This window comes from Brachyhypopomus gauderio, chromosome 1, assembly GCF_052324685.1.
Source record: "Brachyhypopomus gauderio isolate BG-103 chromosome 1, BGAUD_0.2, whole genome shotgun sequence".
NCBI lineage: Eukaryota > Metazoa > Chordata > Actinopteri > Gymnotiformes > Hypopomidae > Brachyhypopomus > Brachyhypopomus gauderio.
In genome coordinates this window covers 1,743,375-1,755,497 of record NC_135211.1, presented here as the reverse complement: position 1 = coordinate 1,755,497, position 12,123 = coordinate 1,743,375, and the positions used below count along the sequence as shown (strand labels likewise).

At 42.0% G+C, this 12,123-nt stretch overlaps 9 non-coding genes across 9 annotated transcripts; 5 read left to right on the top strand and 4 right to left on the bottom strand.

Annotated features, from left to right (window-relative positions):
* The first annotated feature begins 614 nt into the window (after positions 1 to 614).
* On the top strand, positions 615 to 687 carry trnak-cuu (transfer RNA lysine (anticodon CUU)). Its single transcript has one exon. It is a non-coding gene; the product is annotated as a tRNA-Lys (tRNA).
* Positions 688 to 776: 89 nt separating this feature from the next.
* Positions 777 to 850, bottom strand: trnan-guu (transfer RNA asparagine (anticodon GUU)). The gene has a single exon. It is a non-coding gene; the product is annotated as a tRNA-Asn (tRNA).
* A 5,312-nt stretch (positions 851 to 6,162) lies between these two features.
* On the top strand, positions 6,163 to 6,235 carry trnak-cuu (transfer RNA lysine (anticodon CUU)). Its single transcript has one exon. It is a non-coding gene; the product is annotated as a tRNA-Lys (tRNA).
* A 1,314-nt stretch (positions 6,236 to 7,549) lies between these two features.
* trnak-cuu (transfer RNA lysine (anticodon CUU)) lies at positions 7,550 to 7,622 on the top strand. The gene has a single exon. It is a non-coding gene; the product is annotated as a tRNA-Lys (tRNA).
* An 89-nt stretch (positions 7,623 to 7,711) lies between these two features.
* trnan-guu (transfer RNA asparagine (anticodon GUU)) lies at positions 7,712 to 7,785 on the bottom strand. The gene has a single exon. It is a non-coding gene; the product is annotated as a tRNA-Asn (tRNA).
* Positions 7,786 to 8,936: 1,151 nt separating this feature from the next.
* Positions 8,937 to 9,009, top strand: trnak-cuu (transfer RNA lysine (anticodon CUU)). The gene has a single exon. It is a non-coding gene; the product is annotated as a tRNA-Lys (tRNA).
* An 89-nt stretch (positions 9,010 to 9,098) lies between these two features.
* Positions 9,099 to 9,172, bottom strand: trnan-guu (transfer RNA asparagine (anticodon GUU)). The gene has a single exon. It is a non-coding gene; the product is annotated as a tRNA-Asn (tRNA).
* A 2,538-nt stretch (positions 9,173 to 11,710) lies between these two features.
* Positions 11,711 to 11,783, top strand: trnak-cuu (transfer RNA lysine (anticodon CUU)). Its single transcript has one exon. It is a non-coding gene; the product is annotated as a tRNA-Lys (tRNA).
* Positions 11,784 to 11,872: 89 nt separating this feature from the next.
* trnan-guu (transfer RNA asparagine (anticodon GUU)) lies at positions 11,873 to 11,946 on the bottom strand. Its single transcript has one exon. It is a non-coding gene; the product is annotated as a tRNA-Asn (tRNA).
* Positions 11,947 to 12,123: the final 177 nt, after the last annotated feature.

Sequence of the window (12,123 nt, the reverse complement as noted above, 5' to 3'; positions counted from 1 at the left end):
GTGGCACTTGGTACTGCTGAGATCAGGATCATTACAGAGTTCAGCAATCATTTTCCCAACTAGGTCATTGATACATTGGAATCCCCAATGTTTTCTGGAACAGAATATGCCTTTCGGATGAGAATAAAAAAAGACTTCAAGAACCAAAAAAGAAGTTAAGCTGCCTTCAGCTGATGTACTCAGACTAACGGGAAACACTTTAAATCCCAAGGTGAAATGCACATGGTCAAAATTTTATCAGGACAGAGTACATGTTTTACTTTGATATTAAGAGCGATCACTGGATTGTCTTCCAGTAAATTAATGTTTTCTTCCGCTACAAAACGTTTTTTCAACAACTATAAAGAGGCTATGCAACGAAACTGAGCGGGGATGTCAAGTGCCTTTAATGGTACATTTTTGACCCCACTTCAAATGCTGCTGTTACCTGACCAGTTCGATTGTTAGTTTGCCAGATTCTCAATCTCTGGGATGTGAGATCATGCACCAGGTTTAGTGAATGTTTAAGGGTGAAGGTCTTTAGTCTCTGCACAAATTCCACAAACATAGCTCAGGTCCTGCTCAACATGTCAACATGTGGCGACAGCAAGTGCTTTTGGGGTCCTACATAAAACGCCCGGCTAGCTCAGTCGGTAGAGCATGAGACTCTTAATCTCAGGGTCGTGGGTTCGAGCCCCACGTTGGGCGAGAGGCTGATTTGTTTGAGAGAAATGTTGAAATTTAGTTAATCTGTTTGCGCAAAATACGTCTAAAAAAGAAGAGAAAGGAACATACATCGTCCCTGGGTGGGCTCGAACCACCATCCTTTCGGTTAACAGCCGAACGCGCTAACCGATTGCGCCACAGAGACCAGATGCTTCTGTGCTTACATAGTTCTTCCTCAAAAGAAAAACCCAACAAGCACATTCCTCCTGTTTGCTGGCTTTTGATGAAATGAGCCAATGCATAAAGGATGCAACATCAAGGTCACTCACACTTTTCTGCTAGCTTGTCTAAAATTTGCCCTTCCTTCAATTACTCACTTGTCAAGACCTGCAGGTCTTCAAACAAAAGGTCAGTTTGTAGACCCTTTTCCTGTCAAAGTTTTGATCCTTTTGTCCACCAGTCATCGGAATGTGTATGATTTTCACCAGTTTACACAGTGTAGCTCCCTTGCCTTCAGTTGCAGGGTTATGTCCTCTTAGATATGACGCTTTTGAAATTATATGTGAAAATGCACCCAAAACCTATTCAAAACAGATTTGATGGAAGCACTGCAGGAGCTCTGCTCCAAGACGCATTTTGTCCAGAAAATGTGGTGTCATGAATGCATCCATATCACCAACACACATTTACAAACCAAACCATAGGCAATAAAATACATGAGTAAACTGATTTGTGGACCTTTGTGGCACTTGGTACTGCTGAGATCAGGATCATTACAGAGTTCAGCAATCATTTTCCCAACTAGGTCATTGATACATTGGAATCCCCAATGTTTTCTGGAACAGAATATGCCTTTCGGATGAGAATAAAAAAAGACTTCAAGAACCAAAAAAGAAGTTAAGCTGCCTTCAGCTGATGTACTCAGACTAACGGGAAACACTTTAAATCCCAAGGTGAAATGCACATGGTCAAAATTTTATCAGGACAGAGTACATGTTTTACTTTGATATTAAGAGCGATCACTGGATTGTCTTCCAGTAAATTAATGTTTTCTTCCGCTACAAAATGTTTTTTCAACAACTATAAAGAGGCTATGCAACGAAACTGAGCGGGGATGTCAAGTGCCTTTAATGGTACATTTTTGACCCCACTTCAAATGCTGCTGTTACCTGACCAGTTCGATTGTTAGTTTGCCAGATTCTCAATCTCTGGGATGTGAGATCATGCACCAGGTTTAGTGAATGTTTAAGGGTGAAGGTCTTTAGTCTCTGCACAAATTCCACAAACATAGCTCAGGTCCTGCTCAACATGTCAACATGTGGCAACAGCAAGTGCTTTTGGGGTCCTACAAAAAACGTCCGGCTCGCTCAGTCGGTAGAGCATGAGACTCTTAATCTCAGGGTCGTGGGTTCGAGCCCCACGTTGGGCGAGAGGCTGATTTGTTTGAGAGAAATGTTGAAATTTAGTTAATCTGTTTGCGCAAAATACGTCTAAAAAAGAAGAGAAAGGAACACACATCTTCCCTGGGTGGGCCCGAACCACCATCCTTTCGGTTAACAGCCGAACGCGCTAACCGATTGCGCCACAGAGACCAGATGCTTCTGTGCTTACATAGTTCTTCCTCAAAAGAAAAACCCAACAAGCACATTCCTCCTGTTTGCTGGCTTTTGATGAAATGAGCCAATGCATAAAGGATGCAACATCAAGGTCACTCACACTTTTCTGCTAGCTTGTCTAAAATTTGCCCTTCCTTCAATTACTCACTTGTCAAGACCTGCAGGTCTTCAAACAAAAGGTCAGTTTGTAGACCCTTTTCCTGTCAAAGTTTTGATCCTTTTGTCCACCAGTCATCGGAATGTGTATGATTTTCACCAGTTTACACAGTGTAGCTCCCTTGCCTTCAGTTGCAGGGTTATGTCCTCTTAGATATGACGCTTTTGAAATTATATGTGAAAATGCACCCAAAACCTATTCAAAACAGATTTGATGGAAGCACTGCAGGAGCTCTGCTCCAAGACGCATTTTGTCCAGAAAATGTGGTGTCATGAATGCATCCATATCACCAACACACATTTACAAACCAAACCATAGGCAATAAAATACATGAGTAAACTGATTTGTGGACCTTTGTGGCACTTGGTACTGCTGAGATCAGGATCATTACAGAGTTCAGCAATCATTTTCCCAACTAGGTCATTGATACATTGGAATCCCCAATGTTTTCTGGAACAGAATATGCCTTTCGGATGAGAATAAAAAAAGACTTCAAGAACCAAAAAAGAAGTTAAGCTGCCTTCAGCTGATGTACTCAGACTAACGGGAAACACTTTAAATCCCAAGGTGAAATGCACATGGTCAAAATTTTATCAGGACAGAGTACATGTTTTACTTTGATATTAAGAGCGATCACTGGATTGTCTTCCAGTAAATTAATGTTTTCTTCCGCTACAAAACGTTTTTTCAACAACTATAAAGAGGCTATGCAACGAAACTGAGCGGGGATGTCAAGTGCCTTTAATGGTACATTTTTGACCCCACTTCAAATGCTGCTGTTACCTGACCAGTTCGATTGTTAGTTTGCCAGATTCTCAATCTCTGGGATGTGAGATCATGCACCAGGTTTAGTGAATGTTTAAGGGTGAAGGTCTTTAGTCTCTGCACAAATTCCACAAACATAGCTCAGGTCCTGCTCAACATGTCAACATGTGGCAACAGCAAGTGCTTTTGGGGTCCTACAAAAAACGTCCGGCTCGCTCAGTCGGTAGAGCATGAGACTCTTAATCTCAGGGTCGTGGGTTCGAGCCCCACGTTGGGCGAGAGGCTGATTTGTTTGAGAGAAATGTTGAAATTTAGTTAATCTGTTTGCGCAAAATACGTCTAAAAAAGAAGAGAAAGGAACACACATCTTCCCTGGGTGGGCCCGAACCACCATCCTTTCGGTTAACAGCCGAACGCGCTAACCGATTGCGCCACAGAGACCAGATGCTTCTGTGCTTACATAGTTCTTCCTCAAAAGAAAAACCCAACAAGCACATTCCTCCTGTTTGCTGGCTTTTGATGAAATGAGCCAATGCATAAAGGATGCAACATCAAGGTCACTCACACTTTTCTGCTAGCTTGTCTAAAATTTGCCCTTCCTTCTATTACTCACTTGTCAAGACCTGCAGGTCTTCAAACAAAAGGTCAGTTTGTAGACCCTTTTCCTGTCAAAGTTTTGATCCTTTTGTCCACCAGTCATCGGAATGTGTATGATTTTCACCAGTTTACACAGTGTAGCTCCCTTGCCTTCAGTTGCAGGGTTATGTCCTCTTAGATATGACGCTTTTGAAATTATATGTGAAAATGCACCCAAAACCTATTCAAAACAGATTTGATGGAAGCACTGCAGGAGCTCTGCTCCAAGACGCATTTTGTCCAGAAAATGTGGTGTCATGAATGCATCCATATCACCAACACACATTTACAAACCAAACCATAGGCAATAAAATACATGAGTAAACTGATTTGTGGACCTTTGTGGCACTTGGTACTGCTGAGATCAGGATCATTACAGAGTTCAGCAATCATTTTCCCAACTAGGTCATTGATACATTGGAATCCCCAATGTTTTCTGGAACAGAATATGCCTTTCGGATGAGAATAAAAAAAGACTTCAAGAACCAAAAAAGAAGTTAAGCTGCCTTCAGCTGATGTACTCAGACTAACGGGAAACACTTTAAATCCCAAGGTGAAATGCACATGGTCAAAATTTTATCAGGACAGAGTACATGTTTTACTTTGATATTAAGAGCGATCACTGGATTGTCTTCCAGTAAATTAATGTTTTCTTCCGCTACAAAACGTTTTTTCAACAACTATAAAGAGGCTATGCAACGAAACTGAGCGGGGATGTCAAGTGCCTTTAATGGTACATTTTTGACCCCACTTCAAATGCTGCTGTTACCTGACCAGTTCGATTGTTAGTTTGCCAGATTCTCAATCTCTGGGATGTGAGATCATGCACCAGGTTTAGTGAATGTTTAAGGGTGAAGGTCTTTAGTCTCTGCACAAATTCCACAAACATAGCTCAGGTCCTGCTCAACATGTCAACATGTGGCAACAGCAAGTGCTTTTGGGGTCCTACAAAAAACGTCCGGCTCGCTCAGTCGGTAGAGCATGAGACTCTTAATCTCAGGGTCGTGGGTTCGAGCCCCACGTTGGGCGAGAGGCTGATTTGTTTGAGAGAAATGTTGAAATTTAGTTAATCTGTTTGCGCAAAATACGTCTAAAAAAGAAGAGAAAGGAACACACATCTTCCCTGGGTGGGCCCGAACCACCATCCTTTCGGTTAACAGCCGAACGCGCTAACCGATTGCGCCACAGAGACCAGATGCTTCTGTGCTTACATAGTTCTTCCTCAAAAGAAAAACCCAACAAGCACATTCCTCCTGTTTGCTGGCTTTTGATGAAATGAGCCAATGCATAAAGGATGCAACATCAAGGTCACTCACACTTTTCTGCTAGCTTGTCTAAAATTTGCCCTTCCTTCTATTACTCACTTGTCAAGACCTGCAGGTCTTCAAACAAAAGGTCAGTTTGTAGACCCTTTTCCTGTCAAAGTTTTGATCCTTTTGTCCACCAGTCATCGGAATGTGTATGATTTTCACCAGTTTACACAGTGTAGCTCCCTTGCCTTCAGTTGCAGGGTTATGTCCTCTTAGATATGACGCTTTTGAAATTATATGTGAAAATGCACCCAAAACCTATTCAAAACAGATTTGATGGAAGCACTGCAGGAGCTCTGCTCCAAGACGCATTTTGTCCAGAAAATGTGGTGTCATGAATGCATCCATATCACCAACACACATTTACAAACCAAACCATAGGCAATAAAATACATGAGTAAACTGATTTGTGGACCTTTGTGGCACTTGGTACTGCTGAGATCAGGATCATTACAGAGTTCAGCAATCATTTTCCCAACTAGGTCATTGATACATTGGAATCCCCAATGTTTTCTGGAACAGAATATGCCTTTCGGATGAGAATAAAAAAAGACTTCAAGAACCAAAAAAGAAGTTAAGCTGCCTTCAGCTGATGTACTCAGACTAACGGGAAACACTTTAAATCCCAAGGTGAAATGCACATGGTCAAAATTTTATCAGGACAGAGTACATGTTTTACTTTGATATTAAGAGCGATCACTGGATTGTCTTCCAGTAAATTAATGTTTTCTTCCGCTACAAAACGTTTTTTCAACAACTATAAAGAGGCTATGCAACGAAACTGAGCGGGGATGTCAAGTGCCTTTAATGGTACATTTTTGACCCCACTTCAAATGCTGCTGTTACCTGACCAGTTCGATTGTTAGTTTGCCAGATTCTCAATCTCTGGGATGTGAGATCATGCACCAGGTTTAGTGAATGTTTAAGGGTGAAGGTCTTTAGTCTCTGCACAAATTCCACAAACATAGCTCAGGTCCTGCTCAACATGTCAACATGTGGCGACAGCAAGTGCTTTTGGGGTCCTACATAAAACGCCCGGCTAGCTCAGTCGGTAGAGCATGAGACTCTTAATCTCAGGGTCGTGGGTTCGAGCCCCACGTTGGGCGAGAGGCTGATTTGTTTGAGAGAAATGTTGAAATTTAGTTAATCTGTTTGCGCAAAATACGTCTAAAAAAGAAGAGAAAGGAACATACATCGCCCCTGGGTGGGCTCAAACCACCATCCTTTCGGTTAACAGCCGAACGCGCTAACCGATTGCGCCACAGAGACCTGATGCTTCTGTGCTTACATAGTTCTTCCTCAAAAGAAAAACCCAACAAGCACATTCCTCCTGTTTGCTGGCTTTTGATGAAATGAGCCAATGCATAAAGGATGCAACATCAAGGTCACTCACACTTTTCTGCTAGCTTGTCTAAAATTTGCCCTTCCTTCAATTACTCACTTGTCAAGACCTGCAGGTCTTCAAACAAAAGGTCAGTTTGTAGACCCTTTTCCTGTCAAAGTTTTGATCCTTTTGTCCACCAGTCATTGGAATGTGTATGATTTTCACCAGTTTACACAGTGTAGCTCCCTTGCCTTCAGTTGCAGGGTTATGTCCTCTTAGATATGACGCTTTTGAAATTATATGTGAAAATGCACCCAAAACCTATTCAAAACAGATTTGATGGAAGCACTGCAGGAGCTCTGCTCCAAGATGCATTTTGTCCAGAAAATGTGGTGTCATGAATGCATCCATATCACCAACACACATTTACAAACCAAACCATAGGCAATAAAATACATGAGTAAACTGATTTGTGGACCTTTGTGGCACTTGGTACTGCTGAGATCAGGATCATTACAGAGTTCAGCAATCATTTTCCCAACTAGGTCATTGATACATTGGAATCCCCAATGTTTTCTGGAACAGAATATGCCTTTCGGATGAGAATAAAAAAAGACTTCAAGAACCAAAAAAGAAGTTAAGCTGCCTTCAGCTGATGTACTCAGACTAACGGGAAACACTTTAAATCCCAAGGTGAAATGCACATGGTCAAAATTTTATCAGGACAGAGTACATGTTTTACTTTGATATTAAGAGCGATCACTGGATTGTCTTCCAGTAAATTAATGTTTTCTTCCGCTACAAAACGTTTTTTCAACAACTATAAAGAGGCTATGCAACGAAACTAAGCGGGGATGTCAAGTGCCTTTAATGGTACATTTTTGACCCCACTTCAAATGCTGCTGTTACCTGACCAGTTCGATTGTTAGTTTGCCAGATTCTCAATCTCTGGGATGTGAGATCATGCACCAGGTTTAGTGAATGTTTAAGGGTGAAGGTCTTTAGTCTCTGCACAAATTCCACAAACATAGCTCAGGTCCTGCTCAACATGTCAACATGTGGCGACAGCAAGTGCTTTTGGGGTCCTACATAAAACGCCCGGCTAGCTCAGTCGGTAGAGCATGAGACTCTTTATCTCAGGGTCGTGGGTTCGAGCCCCACGTTGGGCGAGAGGCTGATTTGTTTGAGAGAAATGTTGAAATTTAGTTAATCTGTTTGCGCAAAATACGTCTAAAAAAGAAGAGAAAGGAACATACATCGTCCCTGGGTGGGCTCGAACCACCATCCTTTCGGTTAACAGCCGAACGCGCTAACCGATTGCGCCACAGAGACCAGATGCTTCGGTGCTTACATAGTTCTTCCTCAAAAGAAAAACCCAACAAGCACATTCCACCTGTTTGCTGGCTTTTGATGAAATGAGCCAATGCATAAAGGATGCAACATCAAGGTCACTCACACTTTTCTGCTAGCTTGTCTAAAATTTGCCCTTCCTTCAATTACTCACTTGTCACGACCTGCAGGTCTTCAAACAAAAGGTCAGTTTGTAGACCCTTTTCCTGTCACAGTTTTGATCCTTTTGTCCACCAGTCATCGGAATGTGTATGATTTTCACCAGTTTACACAGTGTAGCTCCCTTGCCTTCAGTTGCAGGGTTATGTCCTCTTAGATATGACGCTTTTGAAATTATATGTGAAAATGCACCCAAAACCTATTCAAAACAGATTTGATGGAAGCACTGCAGGAGCTCTGCTCCAAGACGCATTTTGTCCAGAAAATGTGGTGTCATGAATGCATCCATATCACCAACACACATTTACAAACCAAACCATAGGCAATAAAATACATGAGTAAACTGATTTGTGGACCTTTGTGGCACTTGGTACTGCTGAGATCAGGATCATTACAGAGTTCAGCAATCATTTTCCCAACTAGGTCATTGATACATTGGAATCCCCAATGTTTTCTGGAACAGAATATGCCTTTCGGATGAGAATAAAAAAAGACTTCAAGAACCAAAAAAGAAGTTAAGCTGCCTTCAGCTGATGTACTCAGACTAACGGGAAACACTTTAAATCCCAAGGTGAAATGCACATGGTCAAAATTTTATCAGGACAGAGTACATGTTTTACTTTGATATTAAGAGCGATCACTGGATTGTCTTCCAGTAAATTAATGTTTTCTTCCGCTACAAAATGTTTTTTCAACAACTATAAAGAGGCTATGCAACGAAACTGAGCGGGGATGTCAAGTGCCTTTAATGGTACATTTTTGACCCCACTTCAAATGCTGCTGTTACCTGACCAGTTCGATTGTTAGTTTGCCAGATTCTCAATCTCTGGGATGTGAGATCATGCACCAGGTTTAGTGAATGTTTAAGGGTGAAGGTCTTTAGTCTCTGCACAAATTCCACAAACATAGCTCAGGTCCTGCTCAACATGTCAACATGTGGCGACAGCAAGTGCTTTTGGGGTCCTACATAAAACGCCCGGCTAGCTCAGTCGGTAGAGCATGAGACTCTTAATCTCAGGGTCGTGGGTTCGAGCCCCACGTTGGGCGAGAGGCTGATTTGTTTGAGAGAAATGTTGAAATTTAGTTAATCTGTTTGCGCAAAATACGTCTAAAAAAGAAGAGAAAGGAACATACATCGTCCCTGGGTGGGCTCGAACCACCATCCTTTCGGTTAACAGCCGAACGCGCTAACCGATTGCGCCACAGAGACCTGATGCTTCTGTGCTTACATAGTTCTTCCTCAAAAGAAAAACCCAACAAGCACATTCCTCCTGTTTGCTGGCTTTTGATGAAATGAGCCAATGCATAAAGGATGCAACATCAAGGTCACTCACACTTTTCTGCTAGCTTGTCTAAAATTTGCCCTTCCTTCAATTACTCACTTGTCAAGACCTGCAGGTCTTCAAACAAAAGGTCAGTTTGTAGACCCTTTTCCTGTCAAAGTTTTGATCCTTTTGTCCACCAGTCATCGGAATGTGTATGATTTTCACCAGTTTACACAGTGTAGCTCCCTTGCCTTCAGTTGCAGGGTTATGTCCTCTTAGATATGACGCTTTTGAAATTATATGTGAAAATGCACCCAAAACCTATTCAAAACAGATTTGATGGAAGCACTGCAGGAGCTCTGCTCCAAGACGCATTTTGTCCAGAAAATGTGGTGTCATGAATGCATCCATATCACCAACACACATTTACAAACCAAACCATAGGCAATAAAATACATGAGTAAACTGATTTGTGGACCTTTGTGGCACTTGGTACTGCTGAGATCAGGATCATTACAGAGTTCAGCAATCATTTTCCCAACTAGGTCATTGATACATTGGAATCCCCAATGTTTTCTGGAACAGAATATGCCTTTCGGATGAGAATAAAAAAAGACTTCAAGAACCAAAAAAGAAGTTAAGCTGCCTTCAGCTGATGTACTCAGACTAACGGGAAACACTTTAAATCCCAAGGTGAAATGCACATGGTCAAAATTTTATCAGGACAGAGTACATGTTTTACTTTGATATTAAGAGCGATCACTGGATTGTCTTCCAGTAAATTAATGTTTTCTTCCGCTACAAAATGTTTTTTCAACAACTATAAAGAGGCTATGCAACGAAACTGAGCGGGGATGTCAAGTGCCTTTAATGGTACATTTTTGACCCCACTTCAAATGCTGCTGTTACCTGACCAGTTCGATTGTTAGTTTGCCAGATTCTCAATCTCTGGGATGTGAGATCATGCACCAGGTTTAGTGAATGTTTAAGGGTGAAGGTCTTTAGTCTCTGCACAAATTCCACAAACATAGCTCAGGTCCTGCTCAACATGTCAACATGTGGCAACAGCAAGTGCTTTTGGGGTCCTACAAAAAACGTCCGGCTCGCTCAGTCGGTAGAGCATGAGACTCTTAATCTCAGGGTCGTGGGTTCGAGCCCCACGTTGGGCGAGAGGCTGATTTGTTTGAGAGAAATGTTGAAATTTAGTTAATCTGTTTGCGCAAAATACGTCTAAAAAAGAAGAGAAAGGAACACACATCTTCCCTGGGTGGGCCCGAACCACCATCCTTTCGGTTAACAGCCGAACGCGCTAACCGATTGCGCCACAGAGACCAGATGCTTCTGTGCTTACATAGTTCTTCCTCAAAAGAAAAACCCAACAAGCACATTCCTCCTGTTTGCTGGCTTTTGATGAAATGAGCCAATGCATAAAGGATGCAACATCAAGGTCACTCACACTTTTCTGCTAGCTTGTCTAAAATTTGCCCTTCCTTCTATTACTCACTTGTCAAGACCTGCAGGTCTTCAAACAAAAGGTCAGTTTGTAGACCCTTTTCCTGTCAAAGTTTTGATCCTTTTGTCCACCAGTCATCGGAATGTGTATGATTTTCACCAGTTTACACAGTGTAGCTCCCTTGCCTTCAGTTGCAGGGTTATGTCCTCTTAGATATGACGCTTTTGAAATTATATGTGAAAATGCACCCAAAACCTATTCAAAACAGATTTGATGGAAGCACTGCAGGAGCTCTGCTCCAAGACGCATTTTGTCCAGAAAATGTGGTGTCATGAATGCATCCATATCACCAACACACATTTACAAACCAAACCATAGGCAATAAAATACATGAGTAAACTGATTTGTGGACCTTTGTGGCACTTGGTACTGCTGAGATCAGGATCATTACAGAGTTCAGCAATCATTTTCCCAACTAGGTCATTGATACATTGGAATCCCCAATGTTTTCTGGAACAGAATATGCCTTTCGGATGAGAATAAAAAAAGACTTCAAGAACCAAAAAAGAAGTTAAGCTGCCTTCAGCTGATGTACTCAGACTAACGGGAAACACTTTAAATCCCAAGGTGAAATGCACATGGTCAAAATTTTATCAGGACAGAGTACATGTTTTACTTTGATATTAAGAGCGATCACTGGATTGTCTTCCAGTAAATTAATGTTTTCTTCCGCTACAAAACGTTTTTTCAACAACTATAAAGAGGCTATGCAACGAAACTGAGCGGGGATGTCAAGTGCCTTTAATGGTACATTTTTGACCCCACTTCAAATGCTGCTGTTACCTGACCAGTTCGATTGTTAGTTTGCCAGATTCTCAATCTCTGGGATGTGAGATCATGCACCAGGTTTAGTGAATGTTTAAGGGTGAAGGTCTTTAGTCTCTGCACAAATTCCACAAACATAGCTCAGGTCCTGCTCAACATGTCAACATGTGGCGACAGCAAGTGCTTTTGGGGTCCTACATAAAACGCCCGGCTAGCTCAGTCGGTAGAGCATGAGACTCTTAATCTCAGGGTCGTGGGTTCGAGCCCCACGTTGGGCGAGAGGCTGATTTGTTTGAGAGAAATGTTGAAATTTAGTTAATCTGTTTGCGCAAAATACGTCTAAAAAAGAAGAGAAAGGAACATACATCGTCCCTGGGTGGGCTCGAACCACCATCCTTTCGGTTAACAGCCGAACGCGCTAACCGATTGCGCCACAGAGACCTGATGCTTCTGTGCTTACATAGTTCTTCCTCAAAAGAAAAACCCAACAAGCACATTCCTCCTGTTTGCTGGCTTTTGATGAAATGAGCCAATGCATAAAGGATGCAACATCAAGGTCACTCACACTTTTCTGCTAGCTTGTCTAAAATTTGCCCTTCCTTCAATTACTCACTTGTC